Raw genomic sequence first — 23,336 nt, forward strand, 5'->3', positions numbered from 1 at the left:
AATTATTTATTTCTTCAAATGCTACTATTACTATGTCAGAACGCTATAAAGGACTTTTAGAAAAAAGAACAACAAAATACCTCCTCTTAATGTATGTTCTCTACAAGTCTTCTGTTGTCCAGTCTTGCACTTTAAATGTCTGTATGAGCAATGTCTACGTCCATACTGTCTATGTCCATGTATGAGTACTGTCTATGTCTATACTGTCTATGTCCTTACCTAGATTAGTCTATGTCTGCATGGGAGAGCAAGAAACGCAATTTCAAATTCTTTGTATGACCAGTGCATGTAAAGAAATTGACAATAAACTTGACTTGACTTGACTTGACTTGACTAAAATCACTAGGCCTACTAGTAGATCCAAAAAGGATGGGCAAAGAAATCTAAATATTTATTGCAGTAACCATACAAATTAAGCATCTTTGATCAAGCCAAAAATTAAGCACCCTACACATCTGGGTGTTTCTGGGCTCATTATTTCAGGAGAAATCTGTCAAATAGGTAATGCCTATTTATTGAAAAGAACACGATCTGATGGCTGACAGTGGTTTCTCCCTGAACAGAGAGAACTGCCCACAGAGTTGGCAGTAACAGAATGGGACAAAACAGCACACTGTGTGCACAATAACAAGTTCAGAATCAGTTTACTTACTCACTTCCTTTACACAACGAACAGGGAAAGGCACATGTCTTAAAACATACTTCAGAGCAAGTGTATAGTCAAAATGAGTTCGTTTCTAACAATAAAAATCAGGCATAAGTTGTGGCTACTTCAAGCTTCTGAGTCAGCTAAAAGATAAGCTGATGTTGCTAACAAACTTCTAGCTAGCTCTTCTCTCTGGTATTTGTGTTTTACTTTGACTCAAGTACATTAACAGGATATCTTTAGAGCATAATTATACTCAAAGGGAGTTCGTTTCTAACAAAAAAAGACTTTAGCTAGCTAATGTTGCTAGCGGACAAGAGATTCATTATTCAGTTTGGCTAGCTCTAATGTTGCTAGCGGACATTTAGCTAGTTCTTAACTTTGGCGCCAACAGGCTTACAACACTAACTTGGCATGTTGTAACTTCAGAACAACATTATATTCAAAATGTGTTCGTTTCTAACAAGAAACCAATATTCAGTTATGAATACATCGGGCTATTTCAAACATCCCTCAACAAAGGCAACATGATTTAACCGTTAGACTATAGCTAATTGTTGCTAGCGAACCACCTCATCATGCAGCGCTAGCTCTTTCAGGTGAAGAGGCCGGCGCAAACAATCTCTGGCCGGCGGGGAAGCACTCCCTTCGGCCCTCCTCCAGAAACAACTGATAGCTATGTTGCTAGCGGACATTTAGCTAGGTCTTAACTCTGACATGGGTGTTTTGGCACCACTGGACAAGTTTTATAGCTCTTTCGGAGCAAATCTATATTGTAAATTTCGTAGAGTTTGTTTCTAACAAAACACAAACTTTCCAACAAAGTTGTGAAAACAACCTAGGGGCTAAGTTAGCATACCGGTAGTTATAATGGGGGGCAATCGCCATTCCGACACAACGCCACTTCGACACACCGCCATTCCGACACACCGCCATTCCGACATTTTTTTTTTTAATGTCATTCCGAGCCTCTGATGTCCCTGCTCTTTTTCTGCCTTGTCCTTCGCAGCCAGTGTTTTTTTTCAGACTCTAAGCCCACAATTAATAGAGAGCTCTGTTTAAAAACACCACTCTTCCTATCATTTAAAACATTGTTGCAAGTGCTTAGGCGCGTGAACAGCATTCTAATGCCAATGACATTTGCAACAATGTTGAGACACGAGCGGAAAGTAGTGGAGAGAGAGTGACAGCACAGTTACGATCAGTGTATCATTTTGTCACGGTGCAAATGGCCTTAATTTGTCCCTTTTCCCTGCTTTATCAGACTATCTGGTCCCTTATATATCGGATGCTTATTTCACGTTGCCCCATATTGGGAATTCGATATTAGAAAACTAGATAATTACCTGATGTTCATCACGGTTATAGCTGCAGGCATTTGAAAAAAAAAAAACGTACTGATGCAAGTTCTCCAGCGGTTCTACACTAAAGGCTGATGCATAGTCACGCGGTGCCGATTGCGGGGTAAAGCATAGACGTACTGTCAGCGGGGGGTATTGCCTCATAGTCGACCTACATGCGAATGCGTGCGAAAGGGCGTGGTGTTTTTTTTCCCGCCGAAAATTCAAGAGTGGGGCAAGGGGGGAGGGAGGAGGAGATTTAATGACGTCAATTCACCTCCGTGACAACAGGGGGCGAACTAACTCATTCAGTTGAGCCCAGTCCCTAGAATGAATCACAAAGCTAATCAGCTGGCTATGTAAAACGTAATATTCCACTAGTAGCCTACTTCTAAAAGTTGGGGCATAATTAGATGGTACAACATCAGTTTATTTTTGGTCAAGTACTACATGAGATTAAATGCAAGACAAACGCCATTTTAAAAGACAATAGACAGCATGAATGGCCATTCACACCTGGGGCCTAGTAGTAGCTAGCCAGCTAAATCAGTCATTACAAACTCAAAGCTAGTTGACTAGCCACCTGAAACGTAATTCTACCACTAACAAAGAGGCTTCTTGCTATTAATTTAAAAAGTTGTGGCGTAATTAGACATGAATGATAGCATACAAGATTCTCTCTTTATTCATGTTTTACAGTTCAGGTGGTTAAAATGCCAAACAAAAGCCGTTTTAAATACAATACATCTAATGGCCATATTAACAGCTAGCTTAGCAACTGTCAGCCAAACCCATTCAAACTCTACAGGACATTAGCGAACCCTGTTTTAGAAGCTAGCTAGCCACACTACTTGTACTATATACTGTATCAACAAAGAGGCTTCTTGCTATTAATTTAAAAAGTTGTGGCGTAATTCGACATGGATGATAGCATACAAGAGTCTCTCTTTATTCATGTTTTACAGTTGAGGTGGTTAAATGAAACAAAAGCCATTTTTAAATACAATAGATAGCCTATCTAATTAACAGCTAGCTTAGCAACTGTCAGCCAAACCCATTCAAACTCTACAGGACATTAGCGAACCCTTTTTTAATGAGCTAGCTGCCACACTACAAAAGAACAAAGAGGCTTCTTTGCTACTACCACACCTCAAACATATCATTTCCATGATGGCCTTTTATGGATATTTCTAATTGATTTTTTGGAAGTTGTACTACTGAAATAAAAAACAGTTTCTCTTCTCCCTGTCAAGTAAACTCCAGTGATTTCCTGCCAAGTCATCTGCATCGTGTTTTTCGTTTTCCTTCAAACCTCCGCGGTAGGGTAGAAGAATAGAACACAACTGACCTATCAGGGCTGAGTTCCCCCCGGACTGCCGTAAGCGCATTGACCAATCACCGTCTTCAAGCATAGCTCAGCTCACGGACATTTCAGCCTGGGAGAAACATGCGTGTACTGCAGCCAGGGGTCGTTTTGTCGCTGCACAGGGGGGCGCTGTGGCTCATTCTCTGTGCAGAACCCCCGCGAACGCGCGACTCTAAACCCCCCTTAACAGTGATCTGCGGCCAGTCCTTGATCACTTTAACCAGTGCGCAGTTTAAAGCAGGAACAGGCACATTGCTCGAGGACAGGAATCACAAAATCCATCCAACAGCTCACGATATTCAATTCGTGTCGAATTCTGATCCTAACGGCTGTAAAAAGGCATGTCCGCGACTGCACTGTGGGTTATGAATAAGACTAATAAAAGCAAACATGAAAGACACTTCAGCAGATGACGTGCGCCTACTGACTGGCTATATGAGGTCCGGGCCTCATAATTTTCGAGATAGCTCGACCAAGGCAACGAGAAGGCAACCAAATAAGCGCACAAACACTAATATCAGAGGTGATGCTTTCTTTTTAAAGCGTTACATGCATTGCAATGAGTATCCCTACGCGCATGGCGCATGAGAAATGCACTCTCCAACTTGCCGACTTAGATGGAAATGTTTATGCTTTTTTTCTTGGAGATGTCCCGCCGCTTTAGACTAGGCCCTACTTAGTGACAACAAGTGCTTAGTTTGTTTTGCTTGTTTGTGTGTTTGTCTTTGTCACGCGTCTCCTCTGTCCCTCCCATCGAGAGGAGAGGTCTGTTCCAGGCGGCCGCGCAGGAAGAGGTGGGAATCTGTCAAGGTATACTTCAGTAATCCACCAAAAAGTAATTTAGGGATTGAATAGCCTTAACATAAAACCAGAATTATTGGAAGACAACTACACTGCGTGTGCTATTTATTTAGGCTAAGGACTCGAGTGTCCAGACTGGCCGCAATGGTCCCGACCTCGGTAATCCATTCTTTTTTTAAGACAAATATTCAACTTACAGTAAAAAAACAAACATTAATATGTAGCACGTCTCATTACCACTTGCATTTAGTTATAGCCTACTAGGCTATGCCTAGACGTGGTGTTCTGTGCATGTTTGGTGGAGCCTATATATGTGCTGATTATTAGGCTATTAATAACAATGAACGCACTTTGACAAAGCTGACAAAACTTTTTTTATGAAGTCGATTGAATGTTCCACTGCAATATGCAGTGGAATAGGCTAATGCTGAAAAGTACCCTGAAGGCTGTTCATCCGAATCTGCTTAAAAATGTGTCGGCATGGCAGTGCCTTTGATAAAGATCAAACGCATCGCCACTACGACAATAAGACTTCAATGTCGGAATGGCGGTGCGTCGGAATGGCGGGGTGTACCCGTTATAATAGTGGCCTGTTAGCGGAGGTATGGTCTGAAGACAAATTCATTGCAAATTACCATCCTGAACAAGAAACTGTTTCGTTATTCACTGTATATTTGGCATTGTCTTGAAATTATTAACGAAACATTGAAAATAAACGAACTTACCTCACAAAGTGTTTGAATTTCATCAATATCTCAAACGGCTTTCCTGCAGCACCAAGATGGCGGCTTTGTCAGAAAATTGAGAAGCAGAGTTACGTACTTGACGTTGAGCGTCAGACCGGCGTCAGTTACCAATCTCTTGGTTAACATTTGCTTAACCAATGATATTAGTCATTTTTCAACCAATCTGTTATTAAAGTTAACCAATATCTTTGTTAAATCAACCAATTTGTTCTTAACCAATGATATTAGTTGTTAGATAACCAATTTGTTTGTTTAATAGTTACCAATGTCACAGTTAATTTGACCAATATTGCCTCAACCAACAAGATTAGTCGTTTTTTTAACCAATCTCTTTTAAGGGTGTAGGAGTCTTGTGGCTTTGTGCATTGGTGTAAACTCAACCACCTGCAACTCAACACTTCTAAGGCCAAGGAGATGGTGGTGGAATTTTTGAGGTTCTAGTAAGCTCTACAAACAGTCTCCATTGAGGGTGATGAAGTGGAAATTGTAAGAACATGTACTGTAAGTATTTTGGAATATACCAAGACAATAAATTGGACTGGTCAGCCAACACAGATGCACACTAAAAAATACTGGGTTAAAAATAACCCAAATTGGGTATTCTAATACCCAGTCACTGAGTAACTATTGAACAGCACACATATTGGGTTATTTTTACCCAGTGGATTGGGTTAGTATTTTTAACCCAGCATTGGGTCAATACAACATGCCCAGTAATGGGTAAAATTAACCCAGCCATAGGGTCAGAAATACCCTGCACTGGGTTGCTGAGTTAACCCATTTCACTGGGTTAAAATACTAACCCAATCCAATGGGTAAAAATAACCCAGTATGTGTGCTGTGCAATAGTTACTCAGTAACTGGTTTAATACTGGGTTAAACATGGGTGGAAACTGGGTTATTTGGGAATTGCCTTTTACTTTTCTCCAATTCTTTCAGTTGTTTCCTTTGATTGGCAATCGTCGAGTTCCAAGCAAGCAACTATCATTGAATCTTATGGGACCAGCCAGCAGCTAGTGAATGCCACTGGTCAATGATAATTGCCTGCTTGGAGGTAGAAGTTGCATTGCCAAACTCAGGAAATGGCTGAAAGAACAGGAGAAAAGTAAGGCTCAATTACTCAAGGGGATGTGTAAAAATCTGCCTATTTCCAGAAATGGTTACATATCACTTTAACAATATGCAACACATTTGACCATTTTAAATACTCACTGCTGACCATTGCTCAAATAGAACCAATCTGATCACTATTAATGTTTTAAATAATTTGTATACATTATTGTATACATGTTAACATATGTGATAATTCAATGACATTATACGAAAACACATCAAAGCATAATGAATCAATGGAGAGAGAAATGATTTTCTGGTCAACCTTCCTTTATTACCAGGGATTCACGTTCTTCAATTTGCATCAATTCAAAGCAATATTTGAAATAAAAAAAAGTGTCCAGGCATGAAAAGAAAATCTGCAAAGATATTTTACAAAACAAATGACACTTGCTCAAAAATAAACATACAGTAAAAGTCACGAGACATTGCTTCTCTAATGGTCTATGCAGCACTTTTTACATTGTATTGAGGAAAGGCAGATACAGTGCTGGCATAAGTCTTTGTAAGACAGGATAGCTAAACACATACAGTGTGCAATTATGTGTAGGAATCACCATGTGAAAGAGTTCAAGATGAGGTACACAGCATACTGAAGCTGCCGAGGCTTCCACACTTCATCTTCTAAACATGTTGTTCCTATTTCTCTGAATGAAAAGAAAGACAGGCAACGTAGCATTCAGTTACACATTAAAAGCTATAATCTGAAGACATTGCAGGACACAGGTAGCTATAAAACTCAAAAGAGTTGTGAATCCAATATTCATGCAATGTGTAAAATACAAACATGTAAATGACGTTTCCAGTTCAACCCAATCTGACAAAATATGTAGTAAAAACAAAGGAGATACGCACTCTGTGCTTCTAAATTAACACTCCGGTGCAACCAGAGCAGGACTAAATAATAAGTACAAAGGAAAAAGAATCTGGTGCCACACGGATTTCTATTTTCTGTTATTTATTTTTTCAGTGCAGTAAGACTAACGTTTCGACATGCGTCTTCGTCCTCTGAAGACACATGGCGAGACGTTAGTCTTACTGCACTGAAAATATAAATAACAGAAAATAGACATCCGTGTGGCACCAGATTCTTTTTCCTTTGTACAAAATATATAGTAACTTGTAGACCTACTGTCTTTTGGCTTTTTAAGGAAACATGAATGGTACACATATTCAAAAGAGAAACAGAGGCTTACCATTTAGGTTTTCGTTCAGTCACCTACAACCATAGAAAAAAGTAAGAAAAACAAATTACTCATGTTGAAATACATTAGATGAATCTTTCATAAAAGATGCTTGTTGACATGCAAGTGTCCGTCACTGCTCAGACCTTTGTTATTTATGTTAATTTTGAAGTTTTTGATCCAGCACATGAACTTGAGATGTCCAAGCACACCCTCTTTTTTGGACCATGTTCGGGCAGGAGGCAGATGGAGGAGTATAGCTGTTATTCATCCCCCCCATTACTTACCCATGACTGCCAGAAACATGGAGATTATTGGTGTCCCTGAACTGTGTTTTCAATTCAAGTTAATGAACTAAAAATTAACCTTTCATGAACATATGTGGGAGATTATCACTGAACGAAATAAACCTTTTTCCCTGACCCTATACTTGTATGTTAAAAGAATATGACTAATTCATAGTCATGTAAATAAATAGTATACACATATGTGGAAAAAATCTGAGACCACTTGAAAATGTTCAGTTTTTCTGATTTTACTATGTATATGTAAAGGAGGCCAACTATCAAAGTGTGAGGTGGAATGTGACGGAGGTCATCTTGCACCTGTTCACCCCCCTCGGGGATCGAACCTGCACCCTCGTCAACTACAACGGTTCGGCAGTGGGAGACACAGTACGATACCGCTGGGCCAAGAGACTAGTCTCTCGGCCCAACGGCACGAGACTGTATGAGGCTATCAGAGGGAGATTTACCAATGCTCCACGCCAACTCTGTGCTAGTTAGCCTCCGTTACACTCTCCCCCTTAAACCTCACTCCCATCCGGGTCACGGCACCACTGTGACGGAGGTCATCTTGCACCTGTTCACCCCCCTCGGGGATCGAACCTGCATCCTAGTCAACTACAACGGTTCGGCAATGGGAGACACAGTACGATACCGCTGGGCCAAGAGACTAGTCTCTCGGCCCAACGGCACGAGACTGTATGAGGCTATCGGAGGGAGGTTTACCAACGTTCCACGCCAACTCTGTGCTAGTTAGCCTCCGTTACAGGAACGTTAGTAAAAACCTCTCTCCCAAAGCCTCAATACAGTGCGGTAACTGTGGGGTAGCTGACCGGTCCTTTAGCTCAGCAGTCTTGTATTGTGCCTCCCATTGCCAAACCAGATGCGTTGATGAGGTGGCCGGTTCGCGGCCTGAGGAAAGTGAACCGTGCAGGAACACCTCGGTCATAGATAGGTGTGTGTTTGAGTAAAACAAACATTGCTATTTCATTCTATGAACTGGCAAATACATTTTCTCCAAATTTCTAAAGAAAATATTGTCATTTTTTCCACGGCTGTATATTGAAGTATCCAGATACTCACTCTGTCTACAAAGCCTCCGGGACAAGTGCTGCAGAGCGAAACAGATTTTGGTCACCTTAGAAATAAGGAAATATGAGAGAGAGAGAGAGAGTTAGCGAGTGTTGCTCAAGGTATTGCTGAATGTTACTTTCTGCTCTATAAAGGAAACGGACATTAATTACATGGGCCTGAAGGCTAAGCAAATGCTTTATCAATATCATGCAGTATCCCAACTGTGCTGGTGCTTTAATATTTTCTTAATAGCAAGAAGTTAGAGATGGAGGTGTTCTGTTAAGTTCCAATCTACATTCCTAATAAATACATGCATGTGATCATTATTTTGGCTTTATGGGGTATGGCTACATTAATGGCAGGCAACACATATTGAGAAGCAGCAATACTAACCTTGCTGAAAGAATGAGTCTCCGTTTTCTTTCAGTCACTTCCAGTCTAGGACAAAAAAGGCAACACATTAGAAATAATTTCCAAGCAGCACCTCGTCATAGATAGGTGTGTGTTTGAGTAAAACAAACATTGCTATTTCATTCTATAAACTGGCAAATACATTTTCTCCAAATTTCTAAAGAAAATATTGTCTTTTTCCATGGCTGTATATTGAAGTATCCAGATACTCACTCTGTCTACAAAACCTCCAGGACAAGTGCTGCAGAGTGAAACAGATTTTGGTCACCTTAGAAATAAGTACATGAGAGAGAGAGAGAGAGAGAGAGAGAGAGAGAGAGAGAGAGAGAGAGAGAGAGAGAGAGAGAGAGTTAGCAAATGCTGCTCAAGGTATTACTGAATGTTACTTCCTGTTCTATAAAGGAAACAGGCATTAATTACATGGGTCTGAAGGCTAAGCAAATGCTTTATCAATATCATACAGTATCCCAACTGTGCTGGTGCTTTAATCTCTTCTTTATACATGGGTTCTAAAATGTGTTTATAACCTGACTGCGCAAAGCTAACTGTGCACAACTCAACCTCTGATTGTTGGAAAGCGCTGTCGGTCAAAAACTTAGCTCACGTGGTTGGCTGCCAGTGTCTTGCCCCTCTTCATAACATCATATTGATAAACACTCAGAACCCATGTATAGCAAGAAGCTAGAGATTGAGGTGTTAAGTTCCAATCTACAATCATAATAAATGCATGCATGTGATCATTGTTTTGGCTTTATGGGGTATGGCTACAATAATGGCAGGCTACACATATTGAGAAGCAGCAATACTAACCTTGCCTAAAGAATGCATCTGTGTTGTCTTTCAGTCACTTCCAGTCTAGGACAAAAAAGGCAACACATAAGAAATAATTTCTTTCCAAGCAATGCCTTGGTTTGGCAGCATCTATATATCAAATCACACAGAAACAAATATCTTTAGCCAGTTGAAAGTGTCAGTGTTGATGTGGAGAGGTGACCATTGCATATCTGCATTAGAACTAGTTATCTGCAGTTAATTTGTTCGGGCTTCTGACAATGTGGACAGTTATTCCCCTATTAAACATAATGCAGAAAGTCTCGTGCTGGAACTGTTAGTGAGTGACTGACGTGGCTTTAAAAGAGGCCTAATTCAAAACAATTGCATTATGGCATCCTCTGAAGCGTCTGGTGAATAATGCTACAATATACAATGTTTGCACATACCTTAGCACAGACGGACATAACGTGATCAGCTTACAAAGGATCCGGACGCCAGTGCGGTCTCTGGTTAACCTGGTGATTAATAATACAGTTAGTGCATACTCAAAACTGTTCGGGTGAAGCATAAAGCATAGTAAAGCATGCACAAGCAATAACGAGACACACATATTCAGAGGGATAGCCTCAGTAGGCTATGCTGGGATGGTCCAGACCGACGTCACATATCCCATCCCAAACTCGACCCCAGACGCACAGCGGGTGACAGAGCAGCGGCAGCGCAGCAACAAGAAAACATCCGTAAAGCTCCAGTGAGCAGAGCATACATCAGGATGCCCTTGATAAAATAATTGCCTACGCTCTAGCCACAAACGATTAGCCAGTGCCACTCACCGGCTAGAGGTAGCCCACTAGACGTCGCCGGACTAGAGGAGCAGACAAGCCGCGAGGGGAAATCATTTTACAAAGTGCCTTGACAAGTTGTAGAATTTACTGCGGAGGCACTCTCCCCGTGAGCTCACTAAGTTTGGCGTTTCCTACCAGCACTAAACCAAGCTATCTGCAACTAACTGACAGCCAGCTGCACGTAATCGCTAAACAATGTCAAGTTGCAGCAGAATGTTATTACGAACGTCAAAATGAAAGGCTTCGGTTTAGTTATAGCTACTAGTATTAATGTCCCATCACCCGACACCCCTAGTTGTCTCTCATTCAGACACGGGCTGCAAACAAATCTAACAAGTACAACACAACGGCAGGGGATGTTAAGAATAAAATACTTCACTTTCTGCTTCAATTGCTACAGTTAGAGCATGCTAGCTAGACTCATATCTAGAGCTAGCTTGCTGATACTGTATTCTAGCTAGTTTTTTGTAAGCTTGAAAGCTGCTGCTAGCCTCGCCCACAGCTCGGCCACCGTTTCCACCGTGTTTTATAAATGAAAAAGAGAAGTCAGATGTTTACTGCAATTAGGCTACATGTAACTAGGATAGGAAGTAATCGAATAATATCTGACGCTACCTATTAGGTCAACGTAGCGTGTTTGAACGTGCTAATCACTTCGAGACCGTGGTGGTTAAAATCTTGTGATAATGAGAAACACTGTCTAAATGGTGGCGCCTTGTCCATTTTTACCCTTATATCAAGTTTACTAGGCTACTTAGACAGCACACATATTAGTTTAATTCATTACAAACCTTTCCTTGTTGGTTTCCTCAGTTCAGTTGACTTCCAGGAAAAAGTCCGTTGGCTGGCTCTGATTTCAAATGTTATGATAAACCCAGTGATTGGGTATAATAACTCATCAATGGTTAGCATAACCCAGTATATGGTCAAACGACCACACACCAATAATTGGGTAAACATATAACCCAGCACGTTTCTATCAAATTACCCAGTGTGGGTATAAAAAACCCAATAAGTAGTAAAATTGTCATAAACCAGTATTTGGGTAAAAAAAATAACCCAGTATTTTTTTGTGTGTATAGTGTACAAAAGAAGTTAGAAGGCTGTGGTCCTTCAATGTCTGCAACAAACTATCAGACTGTGGAAGCCAGTGTATGTCCTTTTCTGTGCAGTGGTGTGCTGGGGAGGGGACACAATGTAGTCGGTGCTAGGGGACTTTGGCTGGTGAGAAAAGCAGATAAAAGATCTCTTAATAAACTGAAGAACACCCACTCGATAACACCATTATAGGATATTGGAAATGAAAATCACTTCACCCAAGAGCTATCCGAAGTGACCCCTCTGCATAGTGTTTATTCTATAAAGTTTACTTAAATCTATATTCTCTACCTAAAATGCAGAGTTTTCGAGTGATGTAAGTCTGATGAGCTAGCTGCATGGCATTAGAACTAGGTGGCATCACTGCATTTTCCAGCTTTACAATAGCCTACAGATGTGCAAGCAATACAAGAGATTTTGATAAATATGTGTATATTTTCACCCTAATCTGATTATTCATGAAATATAATCTAGAGCACCACATACCAATTATAAGTTTATTTGAAGTAATATACTGTTGAAGATGTTGTGAGCATTCCTCTCATCACTAAAATGCATTGAAATAGGGTCTCTATCTCCATTTAGATGTCTTTCATTGTGGACACCTCATACATTGAGCGATATACCATCTTCAATATTCACAATATATATACATATTTGGTATTGCTAGATTCAGTACAATCTCCCCTTTCCAACAAGCTATAATATGTGTGCATATGACATTGTCTGACAAAGCAATTACAAAGTAAATTATTACATTCTGTATAGATATATTTTTTTTTCTAATTTCCGCCTATTTCAGGTGTGTGATTAGAGGCCTATATCTACTTCATTTTTCAAGATATCCACATCCAACCACTTCTACCAGATACATCTGGCCCTTGGGGACACGCATACCTAATTTCAAAGCTCTCAGACTTTCTGTTCATTTTCTACATGGGGTTTTATGTCATTACTCCCATACGGAGAGGTCACATTTTTGGTGCTTTTTTGGTTTGGAGGTGCTTATGAAAATGTGTACATTTTTTAGGCTTAGCAGTAAAATAATTTTGGCTAAGAATCCATTTCATGTATGGGAGACCTTTGAGATGAGGAAAAACATTGTTAGGTCTGGTTCTACCTCCGGTTGGGGTATCTCGAAAACTAAGGCCCTTTTGGCTCTATTGTCACTAGCCTAATTGCAGGGCCAACCACAATTGAATGCAGGTTGGTATACAATATGTTGCGACACTGAAAGTTCCTAGTTTACGGGGCGCCTTAATCCGGCAGAAACCTCTGAAGCTCTAGTGCCAAAAAATGTCAGCAAGCCATAAATAAATTGGTCAAACCTTAAAGAAACTCTGCAATTTCCTCTGTAATCTGAAAAGTTGCATCGACAAACCCTTCAGAATGTGTGTAGGGCCTTGCAAAGTGGGGAAACAGTTGAAATTCCACCCCCAGCTGTTTGGAAAAGCATATTGCATTTGGCAGACACTTGCATAGCCAAAACATCTAGAAATGCAGAATCTGTAAAAATGCACCATAAACGTCTGACACAAATGGGTCACTCAACATTACCATTTGATCACTCGCTGTTTTAAGCTAGCTGGGTAAGCTATATTACCATTTTACAGAACCAGACAGTCACTGTTTATCAATGTGTGTGTGCTTGCCTTGGTAGTCCTTAAGCCCTGAAGATGCACACTCACAAGACTAGGCTCAAAGCCTCTCAAACGATTATGAATGGAACACGTGTGGAAGTGAACGTCATAGCAGTTCCATTTAGACCACTAAACACTTCAACTGATTTTAAACTATAAACCTGATCGGTTGGCTGTATTTCTGTTGTGTCTATTTTGAAAAGCACAACAAAACGAAGTAATTCCTAACAGTGCACAAATTGTCCGTAGCCAAAAGCTGTGAAACACAAACGCAATGGGCACAACAATGACCAAGTTGTGTTGAGTGATTTGAAGCTATTCACATGCCGGAAACATACCATAGCCTATATTGTGCTTAAACATGCATGGCTTTTCCACACCTGTAATAGAAAAAGCCTAGCACGAGCTTGGAGATGTGATGGCATTCTGGGCATTTTGTCAGGGCAAGGATGCATCAATTGTAGCAGAGAGAGTAGATATATATATATATTATATTAGTTATATACTTAAAGAATCTCTGATTGTAGCCTTGGAAATGTTACGAATCAAGAGTGTGGCACTTGGTAGGTTTTGAAGCATGCTTCATTTTGGAACAGTACTTGGCCAGTCGCGATGACGTAAAAATGGGCATTACTCGTCCTAGCAAGGCCAGGATCCTTCACATGGCTAAATAGCCAATCACAAGCCATTTTTTGTATGCGTACCACAGATGCCAAAATAGCAACAAGGGAGAGATGGCACAAAAGGTGTGATTTGCTGTATTGATGGAGAGAGCAGTGAGTCGGAAAAGAGTTTTCAGGGACTGGAATAACCCACCGGAGGATTATAACGATGACAACATAATTTTTCGGTTTAGATTGACTCGAGGCGCCGTCCTTAGGCTTACTGATGAATTGGGAGGAGACTAGGGTCTACAACATCAAGAAGCCTCAGCATTCCTGTGTGTGTGTGTGTGTGTGTGTGTGTGTGTGTGTGTGTGTGTGTGTGTGGTGTGTGGTGTGTGGTGTGTGTGTGTGTGTGTGTGTGTTGGCTGGCAAGATGGTGTGTGCTGGGGGAGAGATGAGCTCTCCAGACACCTGCTGCTAAAAGCTGTTCCTGCGGTTCTCCCCACAGCAGTGGTAAGGACCATCGCAACAGTGGAGGCAAGAACATGCCAATCATGACATTGTCTTTCTCTCTCTCCCTTCCTCCCTCTCTCTCTCTCTCTCTCTCACACACTCTCTCTCTCTCTCTCTCTCTCTCTCTCTCTCACTCTCTCCGCGCATGCTGTGTCTCTAATCCTCCTTCTCTTCTCTCAGCGTTTTCATCTTCGTATGTCCTCTCTCTCTCTCTCTCTCTCTCTCACTTGCTTTTCTCTCACTTGCTTTTCTCTCTCTCTCTCTCTCTCTCTCTCTCTCACTTGCTTTTCTCTCACTTGCTTTTCTCTCTCTCTCTCTCTCTCTCTCTCTCTCTCTCTCTCTCTCTCTCTCTCTCTCTCTCTCTCTCTCTCTCTCTCCCAGCACCTGGGAGGCTCCTTGTCACGTTCCGTCAAATACACATGCTGTTAGCACATGCAGGACGGGGGACCCTCACTTTCATATAATTGCATAGCCTTCTCGCTCTCTCTCTCTCTCTAATACACACATACTGTTAAACTGCACGGGGGGGCCTTCACTAAGCAAGCATATTCTGCCAAGCCTTCAGAAATATCAATGTTGAGAGATGTACTCCCGTTGGGGTTCTGTGGACATATTGCACATATAGCATCAATCTGCAATGCATGCCTCCAGTCAGTACAGTATATTTTAAAACCCCTTACGGTAGGGACACATAGGAGGCGAAGTGGGCGAAGCGAAGAGAGGCGAAATTCAACCTCATCAGGTCGTTGCAGCGAATCAAATGGAATGGAAAAGTTATGTTGTTGATTTGATTGGGCCGCGGCAGGCGAATTCGCTCCTCATTTGCATAACATTAAACTTTCTTTTATAATTTCGCTTCGCTCCTGTTCGCTTGCTTTCGCTTGCCTTCGCCTGCCTTCGCCTCTCTCGTATAATGAATGGCGGAGTTGGCTTCGCTTGGCGAAATTCGCGTCTATGTGTCCCTACCGTTAAGACACAACCAGAGGCGATTCTATGGCCAGCTCCCCCATGCGAAAATACAGAGGAATGAACATTTGAGACAAAATCGCCACTACTAGCGTCAGCTGTTATTCACCATCTAGGGGCTTGGAGGCCCCAAGCGACTGCCTGCCTTGCCTGGTGACAAGATGCACTTCTGGACACAACCACTATTGCCATGCATTGCCAGCATGACCAAGTTGCAAAAGAGAAGCATGACAAATAATAAACAGAAATTAAATTAAAACCATTAAAAACAACAATGGATTTAATAGGTGGGACAGGGTAAACAAAAGATGTTTCAGTGTGTGCATACTAGAACACCATGCAGTGCATTTGAATGTGTCCATTATACTGTAGAACAGTGTCTTTCCCCCACAAGAAGTTTAATCATGGGATCCATATGAAAGTATTGTTGGCTCTAATTGCCACTTAGACCAAGACAGTAGACTCATGGCAATCGTGCATCATTGGCCTTTTAGTCAATGCATGTTTAAAAAGGAAAAATGAGTTTTCAGACAAAGGCAAACAGCGTCTTGGTAGATAGCTATTAGTCTTGTGTTTTCCTTTTTCTCCCGTCCTGGCTAATGAGACAGTGAATGGATGCCATTATTAATGCCTGACCTGTTGTAATTTAGAAAGGAGAGATTTTTGGCACACGGGTTAATTGTGCTATTTGCACGTTATTTAACATGCTTAACCACATTTAATGTGAATATACAAAAGAAGCTGTAGATTCACAAGAAAAGTATGTATTGTACTGCAGTATCAAAACTGAAATGTTAGGACTACTGCTACAGTTGAGTGCCATGTCTGGGCCGCATATGGACTGCATCTGTGCCGCATGTGGCCCTTGGGCTGCCAATTGAATAGCCCTGGTGTAAACTGTGTGTTAGGTGGAATACCCAAGAGGAAAAAAAAGAAAATAAAAACTAAGGCAGCGGTTCCCAAACTGGGGGGTCTGGACCCCTAAGTGGGGCAAGTGGGGCGTTGTAGAGAGAAGGGACTGTTGGCATAAAACCTTGAATATGCTTTCATATAATAAAATCATTCCATACATTGTTAGTAACATTACACATTTGTGCGATATAGGAGGTGTGTGTGTGTGGGGGGGGGGTTATGGCTGTCTGTTATTAGGTGTAAAAAGTTTGGGAGCCGCGGCACCAAGAAAACCAACTAACTTTCCCTCAGAAATCACTGACGCCACTCTAAGAAGCAAGAAGGGGGGTGGGGGTGACTTGCTTTGAAAGAGTTTCACCTTGATCCCCATAGAAAGGTACCTGTACATCGTTCCGTTCAGACTTGCACATCAAATAGACAGGGTGCTGTGCTGGTGTCTGTCGATGTACCCTTTTAAGTAATGCGCAGGAGACAAGTTCATACACTCTCACAGCCATCACAGGCATCATTTACATTGCAGGATGGACAAGCTACCGTACCGCTGATTTCAAAACACCAAACCCGGACTACATGTTTCCTTCTGGATTTGCCTCATGTAAAACATTCATGTCAGCGTGTCTATCAAAGTGTTTGGATGTGTTTCATCACTTTTCTTTTCACTGTTTTATATTTAAAAAACTACAATATTTTCATTCTATTAAAGGAACAAAAAGAAACAATAGATTGCACCAGACACATTTTTTAATTGTTCAGCTGGAGTTAAACTACATGCAATTCAAGTAGCCAATACTTAGCCTGAATGTTGCACCAAATTCATAGCTTGATGTGGCAAATATCCCATAGATGGAACGTTCTAAGACACAGGATAAAAAAAAATACCTTGACAAATACCTACTACAGACATACAACCAATTGTATAATCAATGTCCCTGAAAATCGTGATGTTTTCTTCTTCATTGTTTCCCTAACAGACAACAAGGAACATCTGAAAATGGATGACTAGACTGACTTTATAGCAACATTTGACACAGGCCCTCATTCAGTAACACATTGGATGTTGCGACATTCACTCACATATATGCCTATATGTGTGATCACAAAATACTGTAACCATATATTATGGAATTTGTGTTCCATGGTGATAGGCTATGTGGTTGCAATGTAAAATAGGGCAGCCGTGGCGTAATGGTTAGGAGGGGGTCTTAAAGGAAGAGTCCATCGTCTTTCAACAATTAAGTATGTTCTTGTCTGACCTGTGATGAGTTCATCCCGACCTGTCTTGTCTTCGGAAGTGGGAACAGTCAGCAATGTGCACGGCACCAACCCTATACCATTCAAATCCCACGCTTCATCCCATCCCATCCTGCACGCATGGCTGAAGTGCCCTTGAGCCAGGCACCTAACAACCCACTGCTACAGGGATTGAAACCCATACCCTGTAAATACAGTAACTGTGAGTCGCAAAGTGTCATGTACAAGTGTTCCATTTATTTAAAGGCATAGTGTGTCCACAATGAATTTAAAATATGTTAATGGGACACTGTGTGAGATTTTTAGCTGTTTATTTTCAGAATTCATGCTGCCCATTCACTAATGTTACCTTTTTCATGTATACTTACCACCACCATACAATTCTAAGTATTCATTATGACTGGAAAAATTGCACTTTTCATATATGAAAAGGGGGATCTTCTCCATGGTCTGCCATTTTGAATTTCCAAAAATAGCCATTTTTAGCTGCAAAAATGACTGTACTTGGACCATACTAGAAAATATTTGTTTATTACTTAGTAAACTTTCATGTAAATATCAAATTTGGCAATATGGAGCCTAGTTTCAATGAGCAGCATAGTTGCTGTACCCTTTTTGACCATTTCCTGCACAGTGTCCCTTTAAATGTCACACGTGTAGTAAGTAAACATCAGTTGTCTCACACTAATTCACCTGTTCACCGACAAACAGAGAGTCATTCACAACACAAGAAGGTGATGGAGGGGGACCGTGCAGAGCACCCGTGCCACATAGGCCTACATGGGTATTCAGCTTTGAGCCTAACATATACACTGGTCTTGTTGTTGTTTTCAGCCTAGATAGTGTTTCTAAATGTTAAAGGTTTCAAATGTTAAATGTTTCAAAATGTTGCTTGATATGATTTTACTTGTTACAATCTGTTATTGGTCCTATCTTGCACTTCAATCTATGTACTATGTTTTTGAATAGGATAGTGAGAAACACCATTTCAATTCCCTTGTATGTCCCGACTCCTGTGCTGTGCATAGGCCTACGAAGAAACTGCCAATAAAGCCAACTTGAATTGACTTGATTATCCATACAGACTTAGGCCAGCTGCGCAGGAAGTTAGCAGCATGATGTATGTGTTTGTTCACCCAAGAGTGTCCCGAGCAAACTTGGCACCCGGCGTCCAGACGGGGTTTGTGTGAATGCTAATTCCTTATAACTCTGTACACCCCCTTGCGTGCCTGTTCAATAAACCGTCACTAATGCCCCTTTTGGAACTTTCTCCGCACCAGCTTTGGAGAAAAAAGGATTACTTTGTTTGTGGGAGTGAGTGTGAGTGCAAACACAACGCACAACGGAGGAATGGAGCAGTAGCCAAGCAGGCAGGCAGACAGCAGGGAGGGGGAAAAAAGACAAACTGTAAAAGCGGATTTTTCATGGGGCTCGAATGCTTTGGAAAAGAATACACAAGAAACAAACAAAAATGAGATAGAAAAGAGAAAAAACAAAAAAAACAGACACTGAAAAGCACAAATGTAGAAAAAGGTCAATCAGGAGAGACAGTCTAATAAGATGTCTGTCCAGGGTGCTTAATCGTCTTAACAAACCGAGAGAAAAAAGGAATTGACATAAATCTGTCAAGAGTGGCTGCTTTTATCTTGATAATATGAATTAGCTCTTCTGGTCAAGTGGGACTTTTAAAGCCCTGGCAACTCTCTCTCATTCTCTCCAAATCCTTAGTCAGCGATGGGGTCAGCACTTTCCATAGAGGCAGGCAGCTCTCATCTCCTCTCTCTCCGATTTCACATTTAATATACAGCAATAAAAAGGAATCTGGGGCCTTGCATAAAGCAGCTCCATCTGGATATAATGGTATCTTATTGATCCCTAAACCCAAATTATGAAAAGAAAGTCTTTCTTTCTCCTTGCACTTTGAATGGCAAGGGCTGGACTGTTAACTACCACTGCTGCTTTCAATATGTGCCTTTTCTGTGCAAATGATGTGCTCAGACCACAGCAACCAGTGCGACAAACGTTATTACTTCTCTATAGAGAATGCGTGAATTGGGTAACCACAACAAATACGCCACCAGCGAAGCACATTGAGAGTTAATATTCGGTTATCTTCATGGGTAATTCGTAGGTTGATAAGCTACAGCTCCTCTGTGATCAAACATTTAAATATCACCTGACGAGTTAATAACAAGCCTTCCAATGCCCCCTTGACCTCATCATAAGTCCCCTCGTCAACACCCCCTGAGGAGGGCCTGTAGAGCCCCTGTTGAGAAACAGTAGCGTACACATTTGCCAATGCCGTAGGTTGATAAACTACAGCCACTCTATGATCAAACATTTAAATGTCACGAGTTAATAACCAGAGCTTAAATCCAGAGCCGAAGGTTCTTTGGTAACCACATGCTGACTTCAACTTTGGTCACTTTTGGTTAAGACTATTGGCAGAACTGCCTTGCACACAGAGTAACAAACTCAAACTGGGTTTTTTTCCCCACGTTTGTTACTTTGTCTGCGAGTCCCTGTTGACATTAGTCTAAGCTTTACTTGACTACCACGCCAGAATCACAGGACTTGTGGAAAGGGCGCAGGCAGCTCATTTTTTAAAATTCTCTTTGGTTAAGACAGTGACTATTATAAGGTTAATACAGGGGCGTAAAGTATACCCTCGCAGCCCCCGGGAGGCATGGGGGCCCATACGAGGCGGGGGGCCCACATGGGCCCTTGATTGAAGAAACAGGCCCCCTCCACATGATATTGGGCCCTCTTTTTTCGTTAGGGGGCCCATTCTTGGTAGCTTGCAGTGGGGCCTGAGGTACTTGAGTTACGCCAATGGGTTGATATCCTGACATTTGCGAATTATTGTTGTGGCTGACACATTCTCTTGATTGGGTCTGGTAGTCAAGTCAAGTCAAGTTTATAATATAAGAATAACACTAGAGAAAAACAATAAACATAAAAAAGAAAACTCATTACACTTGAAACCACAGTGAGTGAACGTTTCAGAAGTTAAAATCAAAATCAAATTACAATAAATATAATTTAATAATTTAAAAAAGGCTTCTGAGGAACGCTTTGTAATAAGTCTGGATCAAAAATCAAATCTGTCAAGTGGGAGTATATCAACTTGAAGTTGATTCCAAAGCTTGACGTCACTTGGAAGCTGCTTCCCCACTCTTTTGTTTTTGCTGTAAATACAGTCGTCCCCTGTTCTTAAGGAGATGTTTTTAGTGTCGAGTGTAGCTGTGGGGATTTTTAGTTTTAGTTTCCTGCGTTACAATAACCCTGAGGCAGCTCGACTCTGCACAGGAAACTTCGTCTGCAGCCTTATCTCTCTGCACAGGTGTTGCTATTTTTGTTTTAGACGCACAGTGTAGTGTAGTGTGTGTGTGTGTGTGTGTGTGTGTGTGTGTGTGTGTGTGTGTGTGTGTGTGTGTGTGTGTGTGTGTGTGTGTGTGTGTGTGTGTGTGTGTGTGTGTGTGTGTGTGTGTGTCCATTTACAGTATTTGTTGTTGCTAGTAGTACATATGTGTGGAGTTTGTTTTCCTTTGGGATACAAAAAGTTTTCAGCTTTTCTGCCTGAGCTGTATGTGTTTACATACGTATTTCTGTGCAAACGTGTGCTTGCAAACGAGCGGGGAAGCCAACAGGAGGACAAAGGGGTCAGTTGTCACAGGCCCAGGGCGAGAGGGAGCCCCAGAATTGGGTCCTCATTCAGGCCTGGTTGAAGCTGTCAGTGACCCTATATACAGTACATGTGCATTTCTGCTTGAGTGTTTGTTTGCCTTTTCCTAATGAGTCCCTGTTTATCTTTTGTGTGTAAGGTGTGTGTTTCATATGTGCTTTTTTCTGTATAAGCGCTTGTAAGTGTGTGTTCTTGTGTGTGCGTATTTGTGTGTGTGTGTGTGTGTGAGAGAGAGAGAGAGAGAGAGAGAGAGAGAGAGAGAGAGAGAGAGAGAGAGAGAGAGAGATTGTAATTATTGCTGCGTTTGTGCCCACATCTGATCTCCCTCGTAAACAAAAAAAGAGAAGAGAGAGGGATCGAAGAGATGAAGAGAGAAGAGAAGAGAAGAGAAGAGAAGAGAAGAGAAGAGAAGAGGAGAGGAGAGGAGGGGGGGGGGGAGAGAGAGGGTATCAGGTCAGTCCTTTGGGATGATTGATGAGATGGAAACAGGCCCCGAAGGCTACACACAACACAACCTAACAGACATCCACAAGAGCCACTCACTTGCTCGTGGCTGCACAGGAGTCCATATTGGCAAGACACCACCATCACCATCACCATCACCACCAGGGCTGCTGTGCTGACAGCTTTGACCAGGACTGAGACAGAATAATCTGAACAGGCCTCCCTCTCAATACATACAATCAGGGAAACTGACAGGGGGGGAACAAAGGGGTCAATTGTCCCGGGCCCAGTGAGAAATGGGGCCCAGAATTAGGTCTTCATTGCATTGAATGTATTGAGTTGGGTGGGGGGGTGGGGGGGCTCTCTGACAGCTTTGTCCTGGGCCCAGCCAAAGCTGTCAGCAGCCCTGCATACAATGCAATGGATTCGTAATCCCCCCCCCCATTCCCGGGCCCAGGACAACTGACCCCGTTGTCTGTTGGCTGGCCTCACCACCACAGCCGTAAATGACAATCTCCTGACTCCCACGACAAGGCTCACAGCCAAAAGATTCTCGGAACCAGTGAGATGGAGGACGGGAAGTCATCAACCCTGATCGTTGGCCTACAGCGAATTTGGCAGTGTTAATTTAACACTTAGAGAGTAAGATCAACACCATGGGTGTTATATTTGACTCTGTGAGTTTTGAATTAACACCAGAATATCTGCTGTGTACCAGGAAAGCTCATCACAAGTGTGACAGAGAGCATCCATCTGGGAATCAATGCATAACTACAGGTATGCATATGTGTTCTCATTTGGCCTCAACGGTTTTATGGGAAACTAGCAACATGGTACAACACATGGTACGGGCAGTCAAGCAGTTTGGGTGTCAGGCTTGTAGCCCAAAAGTTAAACTCCCGACCTGCCAGGTTGGTGGGCAGTGCTCTCCCTCATCCCTCAGGGTTCCCTGAACACTGTACTGTCCTGCCGCGCTGTTCCCTTGGGGCGACATTTTAGGATGTCCCCTTGCACAAGTGAGGATTTTGTGTGCAGTAAATACTGTGGAATACTATGTCACAATGACAATGGGTTTTTCCCAGGTGGAAGTGGAATGGACTGGAAGATATACAGTGTATATTTTTTTTTCCATAAAATTCAATGGCACATAAAATGACACAAAATTGAGTCTATTAGTGATACAAAGGAAAATGATTAAACTATTATCAGAAGGGACTGTAGAGAGGGGAAAAAAGCAAATGGCTTTTGGTTCTATGTATATGAAAAGATAATGGCCACTTTTGAACACTGTAGCAAAATGTCCCTTTTTAGAAGAAAAGGCTTGCTGAGCGGCTCCTGTGTGTTAATGATATGTGAAACAAATCAGCGTCAAATAATGACTGCTCTGCTCTGAATGAGATGTTTCTGGTCTTCAAAGGGAGATCATGCCATTGTCACACATTCTTCTTGCGCATATCAATCCAGTTAACTGAACTAGAAATGCACTCAGAGAGCGCAGACCTCCGCCAAGGAAGCTGTTTGATAGAACATTTTACTATGTTAGATCTTTCTCTTTTTTTTCAAGTTTTTTCAAGAAAATTCACCCTACCCGGCAATGGTGAAGAATCTTGGAAAAAATTGTGAAGAAATTCCTGGATC

At 41.7% G+C, this 23,336-nt stretch overlaps 1 long non-coding RNA gene across 1 annotated transcript; it reads right to left on the bottom strand.

Annotated features, from left to right (window-relative positions):
• Positions 1-6,261: 6,261 nt before the first annotated feature.
• LOC134468604 (uncharacterized) lies at positions 6,262-9,760 on the bottom strand. The gene is made up of 5 exons (XR_010038860.1): positions 9,179-9,760; positions 8,948-8,992; positions 8,564-8,618; positions 7,209-7,231; positions 6,262-6,659 (listed from the first exon to the last, which is right to left on the bottom strand). It is a non-coding gene; the product is annotated as an uncharacterized LOC134468604 (long non-coding RNA).
• Positions 9,761-23,336: the final 13,576 nt, after the last annotated feature.

This window comes from Engraulis encrasicolus, chromosome 18 (assembly GCF_034702125.1).
Source record: "Engraulis encrasicolus isolate BLACKSEA-1 chromosome 18, IST_EnEncr_1.0, whole genome shotgun sequence".
Taxonomy (NCBI): Eukaryota; Metazoa; Chordata; class Actinopteri; order Clupeiformes; family Engraulidae; genus Engraulis; species Engraulis encrasicolus.